General features: G+C 36.5%; 1 protein-coding gene across 4 annotated transcripts in view; it reads left to right on the plus strand.

The window, feature by feature from the left end:
* The window catches only part of CTNNA2 (catenin alpha 2), a 1,423,217-nt gene that overhangs the window by 261,559 nt on the left and 1,136,652 nt on the right, over positions 1 to 25,006 (plus strand). For 3 of the 4 annotated variants that reach the window (XM_063616606.1, XM_063616605.1, XM_063616604.1), the window contains one exon: positions 22,727 to 22,855. The gene's annotated coding sequence lies outside the window, so the exon portion shown is untranslated. Of the gene's footprint in view, positions 1 to 22,214; positions 22,335 to 22,726; positions 22,856 to 25,006 lie in introns of those variants that run through there. The other variant, XM_063616603.1, reaches the window with a different exon arrangement.

Here is a 25,006-nt window from a genome sequence, read left to right on the forward strand (position 1 = left end):
AGGAACAGGGACCAGTAGGGGTCACGTGAGAAGCCCCTTATGGCACTTTGACATTCCTGAATTCAACAAGGTAGAATATACCTTCCTTGCACAGGAAAGGTTCACAGAAAGGAAAACCACTTAGGGCACACTAAAAATATTCAGTGAAGACTAACACAATCAACTTTTTCTAACGCATTTCTTTTTCCTATGTCATCAGTCTCAAACTGGGAGCGGAGTGAAGTTCTATATATAAAATTGTGGTTTTCAGTTTTTTGATTATTATTATTGAATTTTATATATGAGTTTCTGAAGTGAGAGATAAAACTACGATTATAACCAGAGTTACCAGAGGACCTTCTATACCAGAGAGCAATTAAAAGGTTTATAGGGCCTCCCACAAATTCACTCAAGGGAATGATATAAACTAGCTTCACAGAGTAAGTGTAAACAGATGGTGGAAGGCAAACGTAAAGTTGCAGCAATATCCTGTGAGTCCACTTGTTCGGTTCTTTACTCAACAACTGTGTATTGATTATGTATTGTGTGCCAGATTTGTTCTACAAATGGAAATATACAACTGAATAAAAGAGACAAAAGTTTCTGTCCTCATAGAGCTTATGTTCAAATGGGGTTTGGAGAGATAATAGAATCTAAAAGAAATAATTTAAGTGTATAGTATTTTATATGATGACAAGTTCCATCAAAATAAGTAAAAAAGAAAATAAGAGAAAGCTGAGATATTCAGAGGTGAAGAAAATTTCTCACATAAAAAGATAATACTATGAGCTGTGTGACTATATGAAGGAAGGTCATTCAATATGATGTTTACACATTCTTCATAGGACCTTTTTTATAACTTAAAAAAATTGTTAAAATGCTAGTGATCATCTGACCCTTCAGTGAGTTGTAAACTTACTGCAGGTGGAGAGTCTTGTCTTAATGTTGATGACTGCTGACTGATCAGGGTGATGGTCGCTGAAAGTTGAGGTGGCTGTAGCAATTTCTTAAAATAAGACAACAATAAAATTTGCCATATCAACTGACTCTTCCTTTCATGAAAGATTTCTCTGCAGCATGCAATGCTGTTTTGTTTTGTTTTTCAATTTATTTTTTTTTATTTCAATAGGTTTTTGGGGAACAGGTGGTGTTTGGCTACATGGATAAGTTCCATACTGGTGATTTCTGAGATTTTGGTGCACCTAGCACCCGAGCAGTGTACACTGTATCCAATATGTAGTCTTTAATCCCTCATCTCCCTTGTACACCTTTCCTCGGAGTCTCCAAAGTCCATTGTATTGTTCTCATGCCTTTGCATCCTCATAGCTTAGCTCCATTAAAAGTGAGAACATATGATGTTTGGTTTTCCATTCCTGGGTTATGTCACTTAGAATAATGGTCTCCACCTCCATCCAGATTGCTGCGAATGCTATTATTTCATTTATTTTTATGACTGAGTAGTATTCCATGGTGTATACATATACCACATTTTCTTTATCCACTTGTTGACTGATGAGCATTTGTGCTGGTTTCATATTTTTGCAATTGCGAATTATGCTGCTATAAACGTGTGTGCAAATGTCTTTTTCATATAATGACTTCTTTTCATAGGACCTCTTTTGAATATCAACAAACACCATAATGATAAGTCCAGCATGCAAGGGACTTCTGCATTTAAAAATACATGTATGGTTGGGAGGCTGTGGCAGGCAGATCACTTGATCCCAGGAATTCAAGATCAGCCTGGGCCACAAGGCAAAACCCCATCTCTATAAAAAATACAAAAATTAACTGGATGTGGTGGCATGTGCCTTTCCTGCAAGCTACTTGGGAGGCTGAGGTAGGAAGAGCACCTGAGCCTAGGAGGTTGAGGTGGCAGTGAGCCATAATAGCACTACTGCACTCCAGCCTGAGTGACAAAGTGAGACCCTGTCGCAAAAAAATAAAATAAAAATATTAATTAATTAGTTAAATGTGTGGCTTGTTTAGAAACAGTGGCTGATATAGCTTTCATGAGCACTTATGTACATTGCCAATCCCTTTTTGCTGACCTGCCTTGACCTTAAAGGATCGTGAGGTGGGGTAAGTGGGTCTGACTCCTATCTCTGACCTACACATATAGGTGGAAACAAAACATAGGATTCCTCCCTAAATGCAGCTAGAAGCAATTAGGTAAAAATTTAATTTAATTTAATTTAATTTAATTTAATTTAATGTAGAAATTCCTTTTCTGGTTTCAACATGGTTGATCTTTCTCTAAGGGTACTAGCTAGAAGTAGGTAACCCTCTGGTCTTCCTCTGCAAGGGCGAGGTGCTTGAGAAGAAAGATGGACAGGCTTCTCCTTAGGTGTATTGCACAAGAATACTTTTATAGGTGAGCTATCCTGAGCTCACCTGTTGGCTATAGGCTCTCCTAAGCATAGTGTAGTCCACAGGAAGCTTCTCAAGAGTGTGGTCAGCAATGGTGGGTCTATGACACATTACTTTCCTCACCCCTCTTACATTACTCTTGCTTGATATTTCTTTAAGATTTCCATTAATTGAATGTCATTTTCTATGATTTCTCCTATTGAGGACAGAAATTTCTTGTCCAAATTTCCTGTGCTATCTCTACAGAAATTTGAAAATAGGGGAGATTCTAAAACCTTTACCAGCTATACTTCATTTTCCAGAACATATTACATTGTTACATAGAAAGAGCTAGAAATAAAACAGATATACCATATATATCCATCTCTTTCTCTTTCTCTGTATTTATCTATATGAAGGTTATAGATGGATATTTATAGAAATAGACCAAATGGTTAATGGTTGTTAACTTCGTGTAGTAGAATAATATGCTTCTTTTTTCAAAAGATGTATTTGTACATTTAAATTTTCTTCCTATGATCAAGGAATGCTTTTATACTAAGTAAAAAAAATACAATTTTTCTTTAATTTAAACAAATAATAGAATCACAGCATGCAATTTATCTGGGGACTGTGCATCTAATAGAGTAGCTATTTTAAACTAAAGGGATACCAAGAAATCAGCAGCTTTTGAAGATTCACTTTGAAGTGTTGCTACTCATGCTTAACAAAAATGTTTCTACCTAGCAAATTAATGTACAATGTGTATGCACACTAGAAATTTCTTTTGGGACAATCATAAGAAACTCTATTTTATACTGCTCCTAAGTTTGCAAATTGCTTTGACATCTCATTTTATTTCATCATTCTAATGACCATATTAAAGCAAGGTCAAGTTTTATTAACCTTGTTTGGATGTGGAAACAAGCACAAAGCATCCCATGATATGCATTGACAACAGCAGAGCGACAACTCTGACTGCCACACAATTGCTTTCTCTACCCAGTAGCCTTTACTTTCATGCCTTGGTAGGTTGGACAATATCAATGAAGAAGGAAAAATCATGCCAGCAACTGATGTAGGCCCCATTGCTCACTACAGGCAACATGTCTCCTTTATTTTAGATTCAAGGACCTCTTTTCAGGTTTTGAAATGTGATTTTCATGTCAGTAATGTCATGCATAGTCCTCTTTTCCTAAATAGGAAGTTTATAACTTCATTCTGGTTATCTTGCAAATTTTCTGTTTCCTTGAGGAAAAAAAAAATTTAACTCAGAGAAACTGATGTTTTTTTTTTTTTGGATGACCATCGTATAAGTGGAGAGTAGAATCATTTTTGGCCATGAGAAGTTGAGAACTCAATTAAGAATAATTATGACTCAAATAAAAGTGAAAGCTGATTTAAAATTATTTTATTTTATTTTATTATTATTATACTTTAAGTTTTACGGTACATGTATACAACATGCAGGTTTGTTACATTTGTATACATGTGCCATGTTGGTATACTGCACCCATTAATTTGTCATTTAGCATTAGGTATATCTCCTAATGCTATCCCTCCCCTCTCCCCCACCCCACAATAGTCCCCAGTGTGTGATGTTCCCCTTCCTGTGTCCATGTGTTCTCATTGTTCAATTCCCACCTATGAGTGAGAACATGCGGTGTTTGGTTTTTTTGTCCTTGCGATAGTTTGCTGAGAATGATGGTTTCTAGCTTCATCCATGTCCCTACAAAGGACATGGACTCATCATTTTTATGGCTGCATAGTATTCCATGGTGTATATGTGCCACATTTTCTTAATCCAGTCTATCATTGTTGGACATTTGGGTTGGTTCCAAGTCTTTGCTATTGTGAATAGTGCCGCAATAAACGTACATGTACATGTGTCTTTATAGCAGCATGATTTATAATCCTTCGGGTATATACCCAGTAATGGGATGGCTGAGTCAAATGGTATTTCTAGTTCTAGATCTCTGAGGAATCGCCACACTGACTTCCACAATGGTTGAACTAGTTTACAGTCACACCAACAGTGTAAAAGTGTTCCTATTTCTCCACGTCCTCTCCAGCACCTGTTGTTTCCTGACTTTTTAATGATCGCCATTCTAACTGGTGTGAGATGGCATCTCATTGTGGTTTTGATTTGCGTTTATTTAAAATGATTATACTGACAAGCTGAAAATTCAGGCAAGACTAACTTTCGTATTGCTGGTATAATTTAAATAGGCAAAATATTTTTAAAGTCTGTTTTGTAGCAACAATACCAAGAAAAAGTACTTTAGCAAATCATGCTACATACAGGCAGCATGCTACACAGAAAGAATAGGTGTATATTTACTTCATAGAAGTTCTGCTCGATTATCTAGATAAGAGGAAAACATAATAAATTTAAAAATCTACTAATGCTTTTTAAAAAATTTAGCCCATAATTCCAAAGCAGTTTAAAGATGCATTAACATGTAACCATCTTAACTTTGGAAATGTAATGTGTTTTCATTTTCATGATCTTGTAACAGTAGATTTGATGATGAATGAGAAATTGTCAATAGACATAGCAAGTCTAAGGGAAAAATTGTAAATATTCTATACATTGCAAAATAACTATCTTTAGTTATTGTAAACATAAGCGGGTATGGGAGATGGTGCCCTAAGATGAATTCCACCAATTTGTTTCTTTTCATATAAACATGCTGCTTCTCATATAAAAAGTAGAGACTAATTTCCCTGGCCTTGAATCAGTGGCCTAAGTGGCTAGCTTGGTCAACAGAGTGTAGTGAACATTCTGGGACTCTTGAGGCTTGCTCATAAGAAACTTTGTAACATTCTCTGGGGCCTCTTGCAGTGCTCATTTGGAGAGCTCCATCTGAGAACCCAGAGAGCATGCTGGGAGTTACCTAAATAACTGACAGAGGCCACGTGCAAGTGCTCCAGTGGTCAGCTGCAGCTGAGCTCTCAGCATTCCAGCTGACCTCTCAGCCTTCAGCCACCATCATGTGAGTCAGTCATTTAACACGATCAGCTCATTTGGAGAGCAGATGACTCCAGCTCCTCACATCTCACTACCACTGCATAGACAAATTCTGAGTGAGAACTACCCAAATGAACACAACCCAGAAAACAATGAAAGAGAGAGTAATCAATGGTTGCTTTAAGCCACCATGTTTTAGGATTCATTTATTATATATCAATAGATAACAAAAAGAGCAAGGTATGAATATTAAGTAAATAATAAATTGAAAATAAAGCAAAATTCTTCAGAATGAATCAGAAAGTGTACCTGGCTTTGGCTTGAGACACAAAGTGTTTAATGATTTGGGGATCAGTAACATACTCTGTGGTACTAGTTCTTCATTTTTGAAGTGAAAAATCTGGGATGTTAAAAAAAGACAGACAGTGTAATCCCAGCACTTTGGGAGGCCAAGGCGGGCAGATTACCTGAGGTTGGGAGTTTGAGACCAGCCTGATCAACATGGAGAAACCCCCGTCTCTACTAAAATACAAAATTAGCTGGCCGTGGTGGTGCATGCCTGTAATCCCAGCTACTCAGGAGGCTGAGGCAGGAGAATCACTTGAATTCGGGAGGCAGTGTTTGTGGTGAGCTGTGATTGTGCCATTGCACTCCAGCCTGGGCAACAAGAGCGAAACTCCGTCTCAAAAAACAAACAAACAAACAAAAAAACAAAAAACAAAACAAAACAAAAAAACAGTTCAAACACATGTGTGGCCTTCTGATGAGTAGAATTCTACTCATTCTGCAGTGAAGGTCAATGTCAATAAGTGTTCACTGACTTTGGACAAAAAGTGTAGAATAGATTATCAAATACCTTGTTCCTGAGGACAGAAATGATAATCAGGAACCAATATAGGTGGACACTGAGCATAACCTACCAAAATCAACTCATTTAACTGAGTAACTGAGTATCTTTCAAGGTTGTTAGGCTGGTATACCAGAGCATGTGATAGACATTGTTCATCTGTGACATTGACTTCCTTCAGAACCTTCTGGATTATAGTATAACTTTTGTATTATTACTTAAGATCTTTCCACTGGGCTCTTCTCAATGAACAATTTCTCGATAGTATTTTTAATCCTGTACAAATTCTATACAAATCTTAGGCTCTACTCTCATGGTTTCATCACTTTCCAGCCCTCCTCAGAAAGCCTCTCCCTTCTCTCCTTTCACTAGCTTTTGGGCCTACATTTCCTGGTTTCTATGCTAGCTCTTAACCATTGTTTATATCACTACCATTCTATGAAATTGCATGCCCAAAGTTGTCCACAATATTTTAGTTCCTAAATCTAATTAACCTTTTATCTGTTTTCCCCTCTACTTTATCTCTGTAGCAATGGAACCAGGCTGACAGTTTTCTCATTCTCTGTTCTCTCCTTTATCGACTCCCGTGGCACTTTTGGCTCTCTTTGTATTGCTCCTACTGCTTCTACTCTATTATCTGCTGTGTGTCCTATTGTTCTCTTAAACATAATCATGTTTACTTGGTCCCTTTCATTCCCTTTTATTCTCTTTTTCTCAATGTGATTTCTGTCCAGTTATTTACTCATTATTTTCTCTATAAGAATGGTATGGTAACTGATACCAAATTTTTCCTTTGCTAATTTTTAGGCACTAAATATGTCCTGAAATTTCATTTTAATCCCGAGAGTCCAGAGCCTGATTAGATGGTCTTAAAATGGGATTATATTCAAGAGACTTGGGGATACCTAAGTCATTTTCTATTTCAGCCATCCTTCCTCCCTGTGATTTCATGGAGGAAAGTTATATTTGCACAAGAATAATGGCAAATGAGAAACAAGGCATCACTTAATTATTATGATCTAGGCTTGTACCCTCAGATAATGTAGGGCTTTCCGGTAAACAGGGCTTGGAGCCGATGTCCAAAAACCACTAAAACTTAACATTAATCAGTATCTTATTTAAACAATTTGTTCTTTTCATTAAAAAGAGAAAAACTGTATCTACCCCAAGGAGGCAGACCCTGGCTCATTTTGCTTATTCTATTACATGAATGAAAAGAAATGCCAGAGAATTCAAGGAAGGAAAGAAAACAGAGTGAGGCATGTCTGTGTTTATGAACATCTGATGTAGTGTAACTCAATTTCTCAATAACTAGGCAAAATCATTATTCTGGAATCTGATTTAATCAGACTAGTAGTCCCTTTACCCAGAGTGGGAATATGTGGAGAGTGGACAAGGGCAAAAGGTAAGACCTCCTGCTTCTAGGTCCTACTTCTCTTGGCAGGGAATACTCATGCCCCCTCGTCTCATTGTCACTGTAATTTTCAGTTTACTCATTGATCTCCACTCTGTACTCTGCTGTTTGCTTGCTTAATATTCTAGGACTGAAGCCCAGCTCATTCATCTGGTGGCCTAGTTCTTGCCAATTTCATCAATAAAATATTCTGAATCTTGCCTTCAGTATTTCCATCCACTCTGTGGAGTCATGCCTTGATATTCCCAGATTTCAATATTGCTCAAGCTGACCATACATAGTGTATATACTACCTGCAATTTCTTGCTCTTTTAACCTCCCTGTAGAATCAGAATTTAAGCTTGCATAAAAATGTCAGTTTGGCATATTCTTTAGCCCTGTGCCTTCAAATACCTGTCTGTCTTTGCTGTGGATAATTCCATTTCTGAGGTGGGTTTTCAATTTGCCCTGGGAGTGGGGCTCTGCTTCACCTCTGTAGCCACCTGTCATTGGATGCTGTACATCCAATCCTGTGTTTTTTATGATAAACTCAATGTGAGTCAGTACTGCTCTGAAGACTCCCAGAAAAAGGTTTCCACTTTAAACTGCATCAATATGCTATACACGTAGTATTTTGAGATTTGGATTATTTCCCTCTCACTCCCAGTAATTTCTGCTTACAACATGACCATCCATCTTTTAGACCATTAAATAATGAAGAATCTATTGTTTCAAGAAAGAGTTATTACAACTGAATACAGGAGGCAGAAAGAACACAATGAATGGTTATTGAAATGCGTGAGATGCAAAGACTTAGACTTCTCACACTTAGGCCTTAGGCTTTAAAGTTCACTGGAAATAATTCATTTTGAAGAACTATTTATTCAAAGGCTTTTATTTTTCTGTTGATCTTGAGAAAGGTTATGATCCCTTACAGGAGACAAGGATGCCAGAAGATACAGGCATTTTAGAAAATCTTGTAAGAGCAGATGTTTTGGACATACTTCCCAGCGGAATCCAGGAGAATATAATTGCTATTTCCCCATACCCCATTGTGGTATGAGGATATTAATAGTAGAAGTGGTTATATGCATTGTCATGGCACATACAGTTTCTGTGAAACTAATTATTATATCAGAGAGAGCTTCCCATCAAAGCACAGTAATGGATGAAAACCCTGCAAAATTATAGAGGAAGAAGAAAAAAAGTTGAAAATAATCTGGAGTTCACTAGCTCATCTTTCAATAACATTTGTTGTCTGCCTACTCTGTACAGGTCTGAACTTCGCTTCTTATAAGTTCATTGTTTTATACTTTTATTCCTCTAAGTATCCATTTTATTTATAGTTCAACTTGCATATGACTTTGAGGCCCGTCATGAAATAACTGAAAAAGGGGGCTCAGTGTGGCAGTCTGGGCAGTAGATGAATCACTCTGTCATCTGCTACTCCAGGACTCATATGCAGCTTAAATCTTTAGTTGTTAGAAATCTTAGGTAATTTGAAGAGTATATACCATCTTTGTTGAGAACACAGCTTCAAACACCAAGAAGATTTAGATTTAAATAGCCAAAGTTAACAGAATTCAAGAAACAGAAATGGAAACTATTTTAGCTATGTTAAGCATAAAGGGATTTATTACTGGGAATTCGGCCTTTAAACAATCCCTGGAAGAGTTGAAGGGCTTGGCTCTAGACAGGGTCCAGGGGAAAGCTTCTCAGAAGAGTAACTCTGAACTGTGTCTCCAGAAGAGTAATAACCTCCTTTCCATCAGAAAGATGTGAAATCTGGACCTATTACTAGAACTATTGAGTTCAGAATCATATCACTGTAGAAGAGAAAGAGAGATTTGGGAAGCTGCTGCTGCCACCACACCATTGCCTCACCAAACTCACAGAGCTAGTACCTAGATTCAACCACGCTTTTAAGCAGCAACAGAAAAATGTGTAAGAAGATGGCCCTGTTCTTATTTAGGTTTTAAAAATCTGATTCAAGTACCTCTATATGATGAAATAATTTTGCACTTAAGACCCTGATTGTAAGGACATCTGGGAAATGTAGATTTCAGATGTCTAGACCCTACAGTACAGATGGATCACCAGAAAGAGGCAAAAATGCATTATCTAGCTCCACATATACTTGTCATCATTATAGATAAGCATTTAATAATTAGTTATTATTTTGAGACAAAATCATGTAGTAATATTTTGCGCTTAAATAGTACCTGTTAATTGATATTTTATGTACCTAAAATGTTTAAGATTATGTATTTTAATATTTATACTATTTATATTTTTACTAAATCTACATATTTTTAATGTGGCCTATTAGAATAACCATATTTAACTCTAATTTTAGAATTTGTAATTAAGCTATAAATTTACAAATGGAATTTTGTTTAATATTACTAAATGTATTTAGAGTGTTGGACCGACCACCTAAAAGAATTTTGCATTCACTGTATTCATAAAGTTATTTATTGCATTTATAAGAATTATGTAATAATATGGTAGATTTTCTATCTAATCAGACAATGAAATTTATGAAGAAAATCAAATATATAGAATGTATAATTATGTTTTGAAATGTGAAAGTAATTAACCTGTTTTAAACAGGACAAAACATTGTTCAAATTATGTACAAGCTGATTGCAATACTTGAAAATATAATAAGATTTATAATCTAAGTTTAAAAGATTAAGAAAGCACAAGGGATTTAAATTTGAAGTTTCACAATTTGCATGCTAAATCTTAAAAAATGAAATAAAAGCCCAAACATATAAAGAAGTATTAATACCCATTTTTCACAAACTCTTCCAGAAATTAAAAAAGAAAACAATTCTCAACTAATCCTTTGAGACCATTATTGCCTCCATATCCGAAGCAGACAAAGGTATACAGTAAAAGAAAACTATAGACCAACATAGATGCAAAAATCCTCACCAAAATGCTAGAAAAGTGAATCTAGTAACATATAAAAAAGATCATCCATCATCAACCAGTGGGATTATTCCCAGAAACGCAAAGTTGGCTTAATATCTGAAATCAATCAATGTAACCCGCCATATCAATAGTTAAAAAGCAAAAGTCACAACATCATTACAATTAAGGCAGAAAAAAAACCACTTAATCAAATCAAATGCTCTGTCATTATAAAAACCATCAACAAATTATGATTGGGAAGAACTTTTTAAACTTCACAAGGGGCATAGACAAAAACTCCAGGGTTAAGCCTCTAAAATGAGGAACAAGACAAGGATAACTGCTCTTTCCATTGTTATTTAACATTATACTGGAAATTCTAACCAAGACAAAGAGGCAAAAGTAAGAAAGTAAGTAGAAAGAAAGAGAGGAGGGAAGGGGAGGGGAGAGAAGGGAAGGGAAAAAGGAAGGAAGAAAATGCCTCCAGATTGAAAAGGAGACAGTGAAATTATCTGTATTTACTAGTGACATAATCTGGTATATAAAAATATTGGCCGACTGTGCCTGTAATCCCAGCACTTTGGGAGGCTGAGGCGGGTGGATCACAAGGTCAGGAGTTCGAGACCAGCCTGGCCAATACGGTGAAACCCCGTCTCTACTAAAAATACAAAAATTAGCCAGGTGTGGTGGCACATGCCTGTAGTCCCAGCTACTCGGGAGGCTGAGGCAGAAGAATCGCTTGAACCTGGGGGGCGGAGGTTGCAGTGAGCTGAGACCGCAACACTGTACTCCAGCCTGGGCAACAGAGCAAGATGCCATCTCAAAAAACAAAAATCATAAAAATCCTAGAATTGGGTTTTGATTTCCTCCAGTATGTCAGTGATCTTCATTTCTATCCATACTTGAATTCTGCTTCTGTTACTTCAGCAATCTCAGTCTGGTTAAGAATCATTGCTAGGGAAATAATATGGTTGTTTGGAGGTAAGAAGACACTCTGGCTTTTGAGTTGCCAGAGTTCTTGCTCTGATTCTTTCTCGTCTTTATGAGCTGATATTCCTTGTTCCTTCAGTTTTTGAACTTGCTGCTTATGTATCCCTGATCCCGAAATAAAGGTTAAAACAATTAAAATAATAAGAAATTCACCAAAAAGTATTAAAATAATAAACAAGGTAACAATATTTCAGGATGGAAAATCAATATAGAGAAAATAATTGTATTTCTATATATTAACAATGAACAATCTAAACTAAAAATGAAATTAAGAAAAAAATTGATTTATAATATAATTAAAAAGAAAGTATTTGGGAATTAATTTAACAAAACAAGTGCAATATTTGAATTCTGAATGCTACAATACATTATTGAAATAAATTAAAGAAGACATAAACAAATGTTAAGATATCCCATGTTCATGGAACAGATGACATCCCAAACTTATCTGCAGATTCAAATGAAATCCTTTAAAAATTCCCAGCTGCCCTATTTTTTTTTTTTCAGAAATTGACAAACCAATCCTAAAATTTATGTGGAAATGCAGGGGATCTAGAATAGCAAAATCAATCTTGAAAAAGGAAACACGAATTTGGAAGACTCACGTTTCTGGATTTAAAAACATACTGCAAGCTACAGTAATCAAGACAGTGTAGTACTGGTATAAAAATAGACGTACAGATCTATGGATTACAGTAGAGACTCGGGAAGTAAAACTACGCATTAGTGACCAATTGATTTTCTACGAAAGTGTCGAGAAAATTCAATACAAAAGATTTTTTCAACAAACGTTACTAGAAACAATGCATATCCACATGCCAAAGAAAGAATTTCTACTCTTTGCACTGTACAAAAATTAAGTCAAAATGGATTATAGATATATATGGAACAGCTAAAATTATAAAGTTATTAGATAAAAACATTTGCATAAATCTTTGTAACCTTGGATTGAGCAACAATGTCTTAGAGACAACATTAAAAGCACAAGTGACAAGACCAAAAAAATAAAAAACAGAATTTTTTTCAAAATTAAAAACTTTTGGCTGGGTGTGGTGGCTCACATCTGTAATTCCAGCACTTTGGGAGGCCAAGTCGGGCCGATCACAAGGTCAGGAAATCGACACCATCCTGGCTAACACGGTTCTCTACTAAAAATACAAAAAAAATTAGCTGGGTGTGGTGGCAGGCGCCTGTAGTCCTAGCTACTTGGGAGGCTGAAGCAGGAGAATGGCATGAACCAGAGAGGCAGAGCTTGCAGTGAGCCGAGATTGTGCCTCTGCACTCCAGCCTGGGTGACAGAGCAAGAATCTGTCTCAAAACAAAACAAAACAAAACAAAAAACAAACAATAAAAAACAACAACTTTTGTGCTGCAAATGACACCATAAAAGGAAAAGACAACCCACAGAATGGAATAAAGTATTTTACAAATTTTGTATCCGATACAGAATTATATACAGAATATATAAAAACATTTACACCTCAATAATATAAATTTGAATAATGTAATTTTTAAATGGACAGAAGATCTGAATAAATATATTTTTAAAGAAGATATTCAAATGGCAAATAAGCACACATGAAAAGATGCTTATCATCATCCATTAGGTAAATGCAAATCAAAACCAAAAGGAGATACCAAATCACACCTATTAGGATGGCTATAACCAAAAATAAAAATAATAACGTGTTGGCAAGGATGTGGATAAATTGAAATCCTCATACATTGCTGATGGGAATGTAAAATGATGCAGTCACTTTGGAAAACAGTTTGTCATCTCCTTAAAATAATAAGCAGAGTTACCACGTGACAAGGCAATTCCACTCTTAGGTGTATACTCAAGAGGAATTATAACACATTCACACAAAATTCGATACACAGGTGTTCATAGCAGCATTATTCATAATTAATTGCCTAAAGTGGAAATAACTTACATATCTATTAATTGATAAATGGATTAAAAATGTGGTATATCCAGAAAAAGGAATATTATTTAGTAATTTTTTAAAAAATGAAATACCGATACATGATATAATATCATGGATACTGTGGATCAACCTTGAAAATATTCTAAGTGAAAGAGGGCAGTTACAAAAGACCACATATATTATCATTCCATTTATATGACATGTCCAAAATTGGCAACTATATAGAGGTAGAAACTAGACTACTGGTTTCCTATGGCTAAGAAGGGGAGGGGCAATTAATGGTTTGAGGGAGGAGGGAATAAGAAGAAAGACAAATGACTGCTAATGGGTACAGAAAGTCTTTTAGGGGTAATGAAAATGTTCTAAAAATAGATAGTGGTGATAGTTGCCCAACTATGAACATATTAAAAAATATTGTATACTTTAAATGGGAAAAATGATTCTAAACAAATAATATTCTGAAAAGTATTTTCTGTTATCCAAAGTTTGAGGCTACCAAAAAAATTTAGCAAGTATTTCTGTTTATAAGCTTTAGATTTTTTTCTTTTTAGACTTGTCATCTTTTTCTTAATATGAATATTCTAACTTTTTAATCAGTTTTGTCAGTGTAAAAAAGTCTGAAAATATTCTACATGCAATTAAAATGTAGTTTGTATCTTAAACACAATGGATCTTCAGAGAATAGATACTTTACAAGTGTAATTGTTTTCCTCAAAATTGTAAAGTTGAAAACTGGAAAGTATAATATCAATACAGACAAAATACTTTCAATGGTGTTCTTTGACAAATTTTTCACTCACTGGCATATAACTATGTTCTACTTCTATTTTTGAATGAGCCAATATTATTATTATTTTTTTGCAGAATATCATCCATTTTGGGGGATTTATTAATTTATTCATATTTACCTTTGCATCTGTTGATATCAACTCCATTCTCATTCCTAATTTTGAATACTTGTATTTTCTCTCTTTTTTTTTGTTTAGCCCTACCGCATGTGTACATATATATAATTTTTATACATGTATTTATTTATCTATAACCACCCTTTGAACTACCTATACATAGAAGGAGATATAATTATATTAAAATAGTTCAAGTTCTCCATGACTTTAAGATAAAAAAATATTAAACTTAACTTTACTGGAGTTTAACAGCAACAAAAGAAGAAATAAGTAAAACTGTAGGAACTGCTGAACTTCGGAAAATGGTTTGTTTACTTTGAGAAATATTTGTTACTAAAATATTCCCTTAGGCCAGATATAGAAAACTGATGGCTTTGGGACCTAACACAGCATACAGATACTTTTTTTGTTGTTGCTTTTTGGCCTGCCTAGTGTAGGCCTACACAGTGTTTGAAATTTGAATTAGCTGTCAACATTTTAAAATAAGGAGTTTTCTCATACAAATCTGGATCCAACGTGTACCATAATTGGAAGCTCCGGCAATGCCATCCCACAGTCCTGCATGGAAGGGGCCTGCAGGAGCTAAGGAGCAGCAGGTTCTTTACATGGGGCCCTTACTCTCCCTTTCAGCACAGCTCACAATATCTCTCTGTTTCCCCAACACGGGCCTGGGTGTCAGTTGCTGGCTGCCATCTATCATCTTACACATTTCTGGCTTATTGATTCAATTACTTCTAGGCTTTTGATTTTGTATCCTCAACTCTTGGCTATTCATATTGCTGTATTAGTTGTCAATGACATTGACCCATCTTGTTCTTAGTATTTGTTCCTGCTGCTGTCATCTTCTGCATCTCCTGTCATCTAAAGCCACCAAATACCTATTATTTCTCTATCCCTTCCAGTTGTCTGCTCTGTACAGCATAATGTTACATCAGATAATGTTAACCATTTCTCAATGTCTTGTTAACTCACTCCCTTTAGTGTCCTACAGTTAACCTAGCACACCCATGTCCACCAATTCTTCTCTTACTGAAGTGAAGTTAGGGTATCTTCCACTAGAACACCCCACACTAAATAATGGTACTCAGGTAGTCCAAACACTACTTAAACTGCATATCATCGCTATCTCTTGTCTTTGAAAATTACTACTTTCCTTTTGTTTCATCTAAGCAACGTCTCTTTTAGGAATTATGTTCATATCTGCATTTGTATATCATGCAATTATTAACTTTATATATAATTTTCAAGGTGCATTTGAATACACGTAACAGAAAACCCGCTTCAAATTTGTTTAAAGAATAAAGAACTGTATTGGCTTATATAAAAGTACAGGGTAGGGCACATTGATTCAGTGGCCACAGTTCTATTTTTGTTGTTTTTTAGTTTGCATAGACATGCTGTCAGGAAGACGACAAGGAAGACTGATAAATAGTAAGTATTCAGCAATATTCACCACAATCAAATGGTTCAGCCACCACATGTACACGTATATCTTTCCTCCTATATGCGGATACCACATCCTCTTGGACAAGAATATCAGGTGTCTCGTGACCTGAAGGAGAAATGAGATCCTTGGTTAGCCAAATTGGCAGTACTTAGTTCCACTGGTAGGATGGGTCTCTGTCTATTTTCTTTCATGACCACATTGAAAATGGACATGGAAGAGCGTGTCCTTTCTAGAGATGGTGTGACATTTGTAGTCCAGTCCCAGTAGGTGCAAATCTGAGGGACTGGAGATGTCCTGTGTTTGAACAATTAAAGACTGTTTTGAGCCAGGCCTGGAATATCTTTGGCAGTACAGCTCCCTTAAAAAGTTAGTAGGCTTTGATCTTTTGCATGCAAAAAATTAGCAAGTATGGTCTCCTCAGTAGTTTATCTGGTCAAAGTCTGATTCTGATCATTTCATTTTCTTCGCAACAAGCTTCTGTTCGCTGTCCATTCCCTTGGACCTTGATTGGCACCTTTATCTTGACCGCTGCCTTGGAGCAATTAAAAAGAAAACCCTTAGGTACAAGGATACCATAACTTTCATAATTACTCCCGGATTAAATTCTATCTGCATATTCTGGATGGCATGGCTAACTACTTCATCGGTTGGGAATGTTTAGCAGAATTTGCTTGAGAGAGGTCTGAAGAGTAGGCTCACGTTGTATACTAATCTTGTCAACCTTCCAGGTCTCCTGTTATCCTGAATTGTTAACAAAAACTTCACCTTGGGGATAAGACTTGGCATTCCTTTCCCTATCAAACTCCACATTAGTGTATTTGAAATAATTTGCTTTTCTGGGCAGAGGCAGAAAAGAACGATATTTTCTTCCATTCCTTCTTATTTGCAGAACGTTCAATTTAAGCTAATCCAGTATCTATACTGTAGACCTCAATGAAGGCTGGAAGACTAATCCAACACAATCTGACATTCTGATTCTTTCCAATCGCCTTTGTGTTCCACCTTCTGTGAGTATATAATCATTTCCTAACGCAGAAGAAGTGTTGTTATAAATTACTTTTTTATAACTGCATAACAAAGACCATCAACTTCCTAGTTTAAGAGGAAGGTATCCTTTTCACTGACCTCTTTTACCTTGATTCAGCACCATACACTTGCTATCACATTTTGTACCCACTCAGAGCACAATAGCTGCAAATAACAGAAAACCAGGTCAGGGTATCTTAAACAATAAGAAAAAAACTGAATCACATAAACTGAAGTCAGAGCTAGGGTGGGCTTCACAAAACCACCATGATATCCTTCCTAGACCGATGCAATTCCCTGATACCTTGTCTCTATACATCTGAATATGTCCCCTACGTCACTTCTCCATATAGCAGTCACAGCGATCTGTTGAAAATTAAAATTAGATTATGTTCTTCCCTGATCAAAACACTCTACTGACTTCTCATCACAATTAGAATAAAATCCTTAATCCTTCCTATAGCCACAGACACTATTAGGACCCCTCAGGAGCTCTCCCTCTAGAGTTCTTGAGACACCTATGTAATAGGACCCCCCTCTAAAGCTCTCTAGTCCTATCTCCTGATGTTCTTCTCTCACTCACTCCACACTGGCTGTAGTATCCCATTTCGATGTTTCTTCATTGTGACAAGCTTGTTCCTTTCTTAGGACCTTGACATTTGCTACTGCATAGGCCCAGAATGCTCCTACATGGAGCTTTGCAGGCACCACTTACTGTATTATCAGAGTTCTCCAGAGAAACAGAACCAATATGATGTGTGTGTATATATAGAAAAAGATTTATTGTAAGTAATCGACTCGTGATTATGGAGGCTGGCAAGTCTAAAATCTGCAATATTGGCCCGCAGCCTGGAGACCCAGGACAGCCGATGGTACAGACTCTGAATGCCATCTGTTGGAGATTTCCCTTTTTGTTCTATTCAGGCTTTCAGCTGATTGGATGAGGACCACCCACATTATGGAGGCCATTCTTGTTTACTCAAAGGTCATGGATTTAAATATCAATCTCATCCAAAAATATCTTCACGTTGACACATACAATTCACCATCACACTCACATACTCTTTCAGATCTGTGCTCATTCATGACCTTTCAGAAAGAAATTCCTCAAAGCCCCTATTGAAAAATTCCACTAATTTCTGTGTCTTCTATACCTTTATCATATTTTACTTCACTTCATAGCTTTTTTCAACATCTAAACTTATATTACATATTTATTTGCTGTATACCTGTTATCTACCTCCATTTCTAGAATATAGGCATTATTCTTGTTTACCACCATTTCTATAGGATACAAACAGTAATTATATAGTAGATGCTTAATAAACTTGAGTCAAACTTTTATATTTACCTGGGAATCAAATGCAGTCCTTCTTATCCAGGAGATGGCTCAGAATAATTGAAATTACACAGAATAATTGAAATACACACAAAAAATTGAAAGATTTTTCTAAATCATATTGGCTACAGTGTATATTTGTCTACTTTCTCTCACCCCACCCTTCTCTGCTTGGAAATACTGAGAATAGGGGTCTACAAAATGCATTGCTTAGCCTTTCTTAACAGCAGACCTCTACTCACGTCATTCCAAGAGAAGACACTAGTGGAGGGATGAGATTGTCTCAAGGGAGAAGCTATTGTTCTTTTCTCTTGCTCTTCTTCTGGCAGCATTTTTGAGTGACTACATCCTTTCCACCCAACAGCAATCCACCGTCAGCTTCAGTGGTCCCTCTTGCATGGTTCTAGGACAAGCTGCAGGCCTCCTTCGTCATGGTTTCAGCACTGTCTAAACTAGCTACCCTAGCAGGGAAGCACTGAGTGTTCTTCTGGGCTCTGATTACACCATCTTGTCACTTTTGTTTTCCAAGAATTTGATGAAGTAGCCACTTTCAGCAATTACTAATTTCTGGTGTACTTTTTATTTTACTTCTCTCAGACTCAATACAATGTAGCAATGCTCCTGAATTAGACCTCTAAATTACAGTCTATTGTTTTAAAACAATAAGGTGCTCTCCTTTGTTTTTGTTTTTGTCTTTTTAATTCAGTGATGTGATTCTTGGGTTAGGTAGCTTGTACAGTTTGAATATAATGATGACCTTATTACCAGTGGAAAATGAGTTACTGCTAATCCATGACATGCCATGACATCACGTTTACCAAATTATCTGTTGTGGCTTTATTCAAAATTTAATTTTCTCTTTATTTATTTATTTGTTAGATATGGAGTCTTGCCCTATCACTCAGTCTAGCTGGTCTTAAACTCCTGGCCTCTTAGCTGGTCTTAAACTTCTGGCCCACCTCTGCCTCCTGAGTAGCTGGGTCTATAGGAGTGAGCCACTGAATTCAGCTTATCTGTTGTTGCTTCAGATGAAAGGCCTTCTTAAGGCAAGGCTTTGTAAAATAAAGTGGTCAATGCATTCAACTGCCGTAATACTGATGATGACTACAAAAGACTGTGGGGAAAGATATTTTTTCCTCTAATACTGCACTAGATTGTGTATAGAAACAAAATTACAAGCCCAATGCTTTAAAATCTTAGTTCAAGGCAGGTCAGGGAACCAGGGAAATTTCACTGTGGTCTTAAAATATTTGCTCATTTATTGTAGTTTCAGGGAAGATCACAAATCCCATCCCAAATCTAAAAGTGAAAATTCCAGAATTACAATGTAAGTTCAATTTACTGACTCATCATGTATCTTATGTGAAACTAAAAGCACATGATCTTGTATACATTTTAGAGCATCAATTGGGAAAGAATGGAACTCTGCGGTTTGAAATAGGGATATTTGGGTAGATGTGGGTGAATCCAACGACCTTGAACCCTCAAATCTCATTGAACTTTCTATTGCTAGCAGAAATAGTCTCCCATATTCAAGGATATTAGTCTTTTTTTTTTTTTTTTTTTTTTTTTTTAGTTACAGGCCTTGCAATTACCTCCCCTAAGGAAGTTACTTTCAACTGGATGCCTGTTCATAAGACCTGTCCCCACCATGCTTCATTGCCTTCAGAACTGCAGTTTGAGTCTGATTTTAGCAAACAGCTGGGGGATAAGTATACAACCTTACCCAGGGAAATGTGACTTAAATACAAAAGTTATTGTAAGAGTATCATTAGTTTTACTCATTTTAACTAAAATTTGGAGAATATGTGTGGGAAAGATTCTAAAGATTTTGGAACAAAGAAAGATTTACAGAGATTCTATTTGCCATGTGCTATCTTGAGTAGCTAGGAATGGCTCAACTGTGGACACAACATCAGACTTTAATGTGGCTTATATTTATAATGTTGAGAGTGTACAACTTCTTGGCATAAAAGTAAAGAAAAATTCTAAAGCTTTGGGAGACATAAATAACAGACTGCATTTGTTATTTGCAACTTGGTCATCCCCTGTCACACATAACACTCCCTTCATTCAGATATTGAGAAATGCATTAGTGAGAGAAGTACTAGAATCCTCAAAACTGTGATTGAGGGGGTAAATATGAATACGGGTGGAAGAAGATGGCTTATGAACTGATAATCGTTGAAGCTGAGTGCTGGGGTAATAGTGGAATAATTAAGCTATTTCTATTCTTTTATATAATTTTATAATTATCCATAAGAAAATTAAAGGAGATGAGTTTTGTGGTAGCTGTCTTTTGTTGGCTGGGGATGATATTGGAAAACACCAACTTTGAAACAGGCTCCCTAGTTTTAGTGGAAATCATGAAATTCCTAAATAACAGAAGCTTAGTGAAAATGCTTAACTACCACAGAAAATGTGTACCTGATGACCTAGTCTGTTGCTGTCTTCTAGATTGCAATTTCCTAGACTCTTTAGGGCTTGATCAATGGGCTCATGTGTAAAGTGGCCACAGTAGCAGGTATAGAGATTCTGCAAGGGCTCAACAATATAGACCTTCTCTTACCAAAGCGATTTGACTACTACCCTTGCTGTGTGCAGGCACAGGTTTAACAGCAGAGGTCCAGCTCATATTCCGATATGGCACTATTCCTTGGGGAGACCAGGCAACCACCTGGTATCAGAGTGATTGCTCTGCCATTTATTTTGGATATTTCATCTGCTTTTTCTGCTTCCAATGCCTCTTCTAGCACCAACATTTTTTTTATTATGAAAATAAGCCCTCACAAAGAACAGGGCTCATAGTTGCAGGCACAAGGGAAAATAGTTGTTAATTTCTCTTCTTATTTACTGTATTAGGGTAAAACAATATCATATATGATGTCTAATAAGAACTGATACTACATGGTGTATGGAAACACTCGAAATGTAGATTATTGTCCCTCAGCTGGTGCCAGAAGCCAACATCAGAAGGCCTTTGGCGTGTCATATTCACCATCAAGACATTCTGTACTATATTGCTTCTGACCAAAGAACTTATTACAAAGCAAAAGAAGTGCAGCAATGGTGTCATACAATTCACTGATCTTACTACATACTTATTGGCTTAGAAGCAGCTGCCTTAACAGAAACATAAAATGCCCTACTGACATATTAGATACTGTGAAAGCTGAGAGACAATAATTTACAAATGTAGGGCGTTTCCATACACTATGTAGTATCAGCTTTTACTAGACATCATATATGACATTGTTTTACACTAATACGTTAAAGAAAGAGAAGTGAACAGCTATTTTCCCCCAATGCCCACAACTGTAGGCTGTGTTTGTTGTGAGGGCTTATTTTCATAATAAAAAATGTTTGAAATGTTGGATATAATTCTTTCATTGAAATGGAAGTTGATCTGCTACCTGACCATTTTGGGTCCTTATTCTACTGAACCAACAGAAAAATAAGGAATTACCATGATTTTTCGGTGATTGATCCTGATTACCAAGGAGAAGTTGAGTTGCTGCTCTATAGTGGAGACAGAGAGAATTATATCTGGAATGAAGGAGGTTTCCTGAAGTGCTCTAAAGTTCAGTGGGAAGAATTGTTAGAAGCTTAGACAACCCAAAGAGGCTACTCCACTAAGGACTCAGACCTTCAGCAGTGAAGATTTGGCTCATTCCCGTCAAGTAAGGACAATATTAACTGAGATTGTGGCTGGGGGCAAAGTATCACGGAATGGGTGGTAGATAAAGTTATTCTAATGTGAGTACTAAAGCATACCACTATATATGTGAATATGTGAACTATATTTTTTTCCTTTATCTCTTTTAATATAAGGAGTAAAGATAGTGGTTAAATTTACAATTTAATCTTTTTTTGTTTGTTTGTTTTGTTTTGACGGAATCTTGCTCTGTCACCCAGGCTGGAGTGCAGTGGTGTGATCTCAGCTCACTGCAACCTCCGCCTCCTGGTTTCAAGCAATTCTTCTGCCTCAGCTTCCCAAGTAGCTGGGACTACAGGCACATGCTACCACACATGGTTAATTTTTGTATTTTTAGTAGAGACGGGCTTTCACAATATTGACCAGGCTGGTCTCATACTCCTGACCTCAGGTAATCTGCCTGCCTCAGCCTCCCAAAGTGCTGGGATTACATGCATGAGCCACCGCACCCGACCTACAATTTAATCTTTAATGATGGAGTATCTGGATGGACTTGTGACTTTGGATGAAAACTCATAGGTGGCATGTAAATCATAAGATTTTGCCTATTCCACTTTTGGGGAGAATGTGAGGGTATCTTTCATTATGTAAAGAGTAGATGCATCTTGATAAGGAGAAACATCATGTCATTGTCTTTTTAGTTGTATTAAAATTGAAGTACAGTGAAAAGGGTATACATGGAGGCTGAGTTGCCAAAAAGTTGAAAGTGTTGATTATTGACTACTTTGCCTCTTTTCCCACCATTCTTTAATTTTGTTCATAATTCTATGGTTGGGGAATCTGGATATTAAATTTTCTAGACTCTGTTTCCAGCTGGTTTCTTAAGTTATGTCCATACGAGATACTGGGAGAAGACAGGAAGGCAGGAAGAGAGGAGATGCTATTGTAGTGTGATATCTATCTTTCTCTTTCTGGTAGCACCTCTGGATTTAGATGCACTCCTTCAAGGACCATGGTTTCTGCAATAGTACCCCCTCTCCATTGTTCCAGCTGTGACTCAGATGGGCCCTCCTTGATGGCACTCCCAGCAGCACAGCCTTAGCACTGGTAAGACATCTCTTTTCTTATGGTTCGTACCCTAGCAGCAGTAGATGTCTCCTAAAGTTGCTAATCGTTGGTTTTCTTCATTTTTTCTCCTTCACTCTCCCAACTTTTCTAACACCTGCATAATCAATTCCTTATATTAAATTCTACATGTTTGAATTGTCTACAGTTGTTTACCTTTTTCCACCTTGGCTTGGACTGATACAATTATAAAACGACTGATTTATTTCCTTGCTCTACATTCATATGCAATTAAGATTGAAAGAAAAGTGGACATTTCTTCTATTAGCTCTCTTTAGAAGTTATTTATTTTTCAGAATCCATTAAAGACTTCTCTTTTTGTTCCGTGCTCCCAAACTCCATACTATGTCAATTTCTATATCAAAATCTGTGACCATAGAATGAAATATGGCAATGAGCTAAGGCCTGAATTTCTCAACCAATGCCTGTGGAAGTCCACTTAGACAAGGTCGGCTCCTGGAGCCAGAGGTGAGATTAACCTCAGGCTAAAGCATGTGGGCTGCATTATGGAAAGGTGTACAGTTGTTAGAGTGGGAATAGATGGGAGTAGACATTGGATAATCCATAAATAGTGTGCTCTGTGCGCTCTCATTACATTATATTGCATTTATCTCGAGTTGTCAGTTTGTCTCATTAAAGTATGAGATTGTTAATGGTACAAACTGTGTCTTTTATCTAAATAATCAACATTGAGAATTGTGGCTGTCACCCAATATGCAAGTGTCAAAATTGTCTTGAATGGAGGAATGAATCAATGTGCCAGAGCTTTTGAATAAGGTTGAGTTTAACAAGATTGGGTTTGAGTCTTTAGTAAGAATGTCATAATAATACACAATGTAAACACGATCTGGAACAATAGTGTTTGTAGAATTGGAGATCTATTAGTTCAGTGGCATTTATATTTTTTAATCAGCCAAACACTTTTTCAAATGAAATACTACAGGAAAATAATGTGTGTGTGCATGTGTGCATTTGTATGTTAATAAGGACATTTCTATGTCTTTTAAGTTACCTCTGTAGAGATAGGTGGTTTAAAACTTTGTTTGATGGAACATATATTTTTTTCTAATTCTCTAAAGCTCTTTTGCAAAGTATATTGGTGCATGTGTTACAAGTTAAAAAAAAAAGGAATTTCTTCAACCACGTCCAAGCTGAGTTAAGTTGACTTATACAAAGGAATTGTTTCTCTTCCATCAGCAGGGAGGTATCAGAGTGCTGGGAAGAGCAGTGTGGACCATGGAGTCAGACTGCATAGGCTATAAACCCACCTGTACCACCTGCCAACTCTATGACATGGTACAAGAATTATACTCAGAACCTTAAAATTAGAGGTACTTTTCATATCAACATCTTTAAGATGAGGAATTTGAAAAACAGAGTGTTTTCATCTTAAAAATGTGGTTGATACTGGTAATCGTTGGAAAAATTAATGTGTAGAAACCTCTTAATATCACCAGTAACTATTCTGTAAGTAATATCTATCATTATTATACATCATCAAATCATATTTGGTAATTCAAAGTGGTAGAGGAAATACCTCTGTATTCTGGAAATCAGGTGATTCTGTCCCAAATCGTTTTCACTATGGTATTCAGGACTGTTTGTGAAATATTTTGATTGCCAGGCACATGGTGGTTTTGTACATCATATAACCCTCTGAAATCTGGGTGTTATTTCTTACCTCAGCATAACCTACTCCATATGGTTAATTCAGCAATTGACTAGTTTCGTGATTATGGGAAAGAAAAACACATTGAGTCTCAGTTTTGCCATCTGAAAAATAAGGAGGCTGGATAGGAAGAAACTATCACGAAAGTCTCTTTGAGTTCTAAAATTATATATTCACTGATAAGAATAAAAGTGGCAGTGAGGATATTGTGGTTTGAATGTGTCCCTTAATGTTCATGTGTTGCAAACTTAATCCACAATGCAACAGTGTTGAGAAGTGGAACTTTTAGAGGTGTTTAGGTCATGAATGGATTAATACCATTACTGAGGGTGCGGTGAGTGGACTCATTATCAAGGAGTGGGTTCCTGATAAAAGGAGGATTCAGCCCCCTTCCTCTCTTGTTCTCTCAGTTGCTGTCTCTTGCCCTTCCACCATAAGATAATGCAGCAAGAAGGCTCTCACCA

Source organism: Symphalangus syndactylus, chromosome 14, assembly GCF_028878055.3.
Source record: "Symphalangus syndactylus isolate Jambi chromosome 14, NHGRI_mSymSyn1-v2.1_pri, whole genome shotgun sequence".
Lineage (NCBI taxonomy): Eukaryota > Metazoa > Chordata > Mammalia > Primates > Hylobatidae > Symphalangus > Symphalangus syndactylus.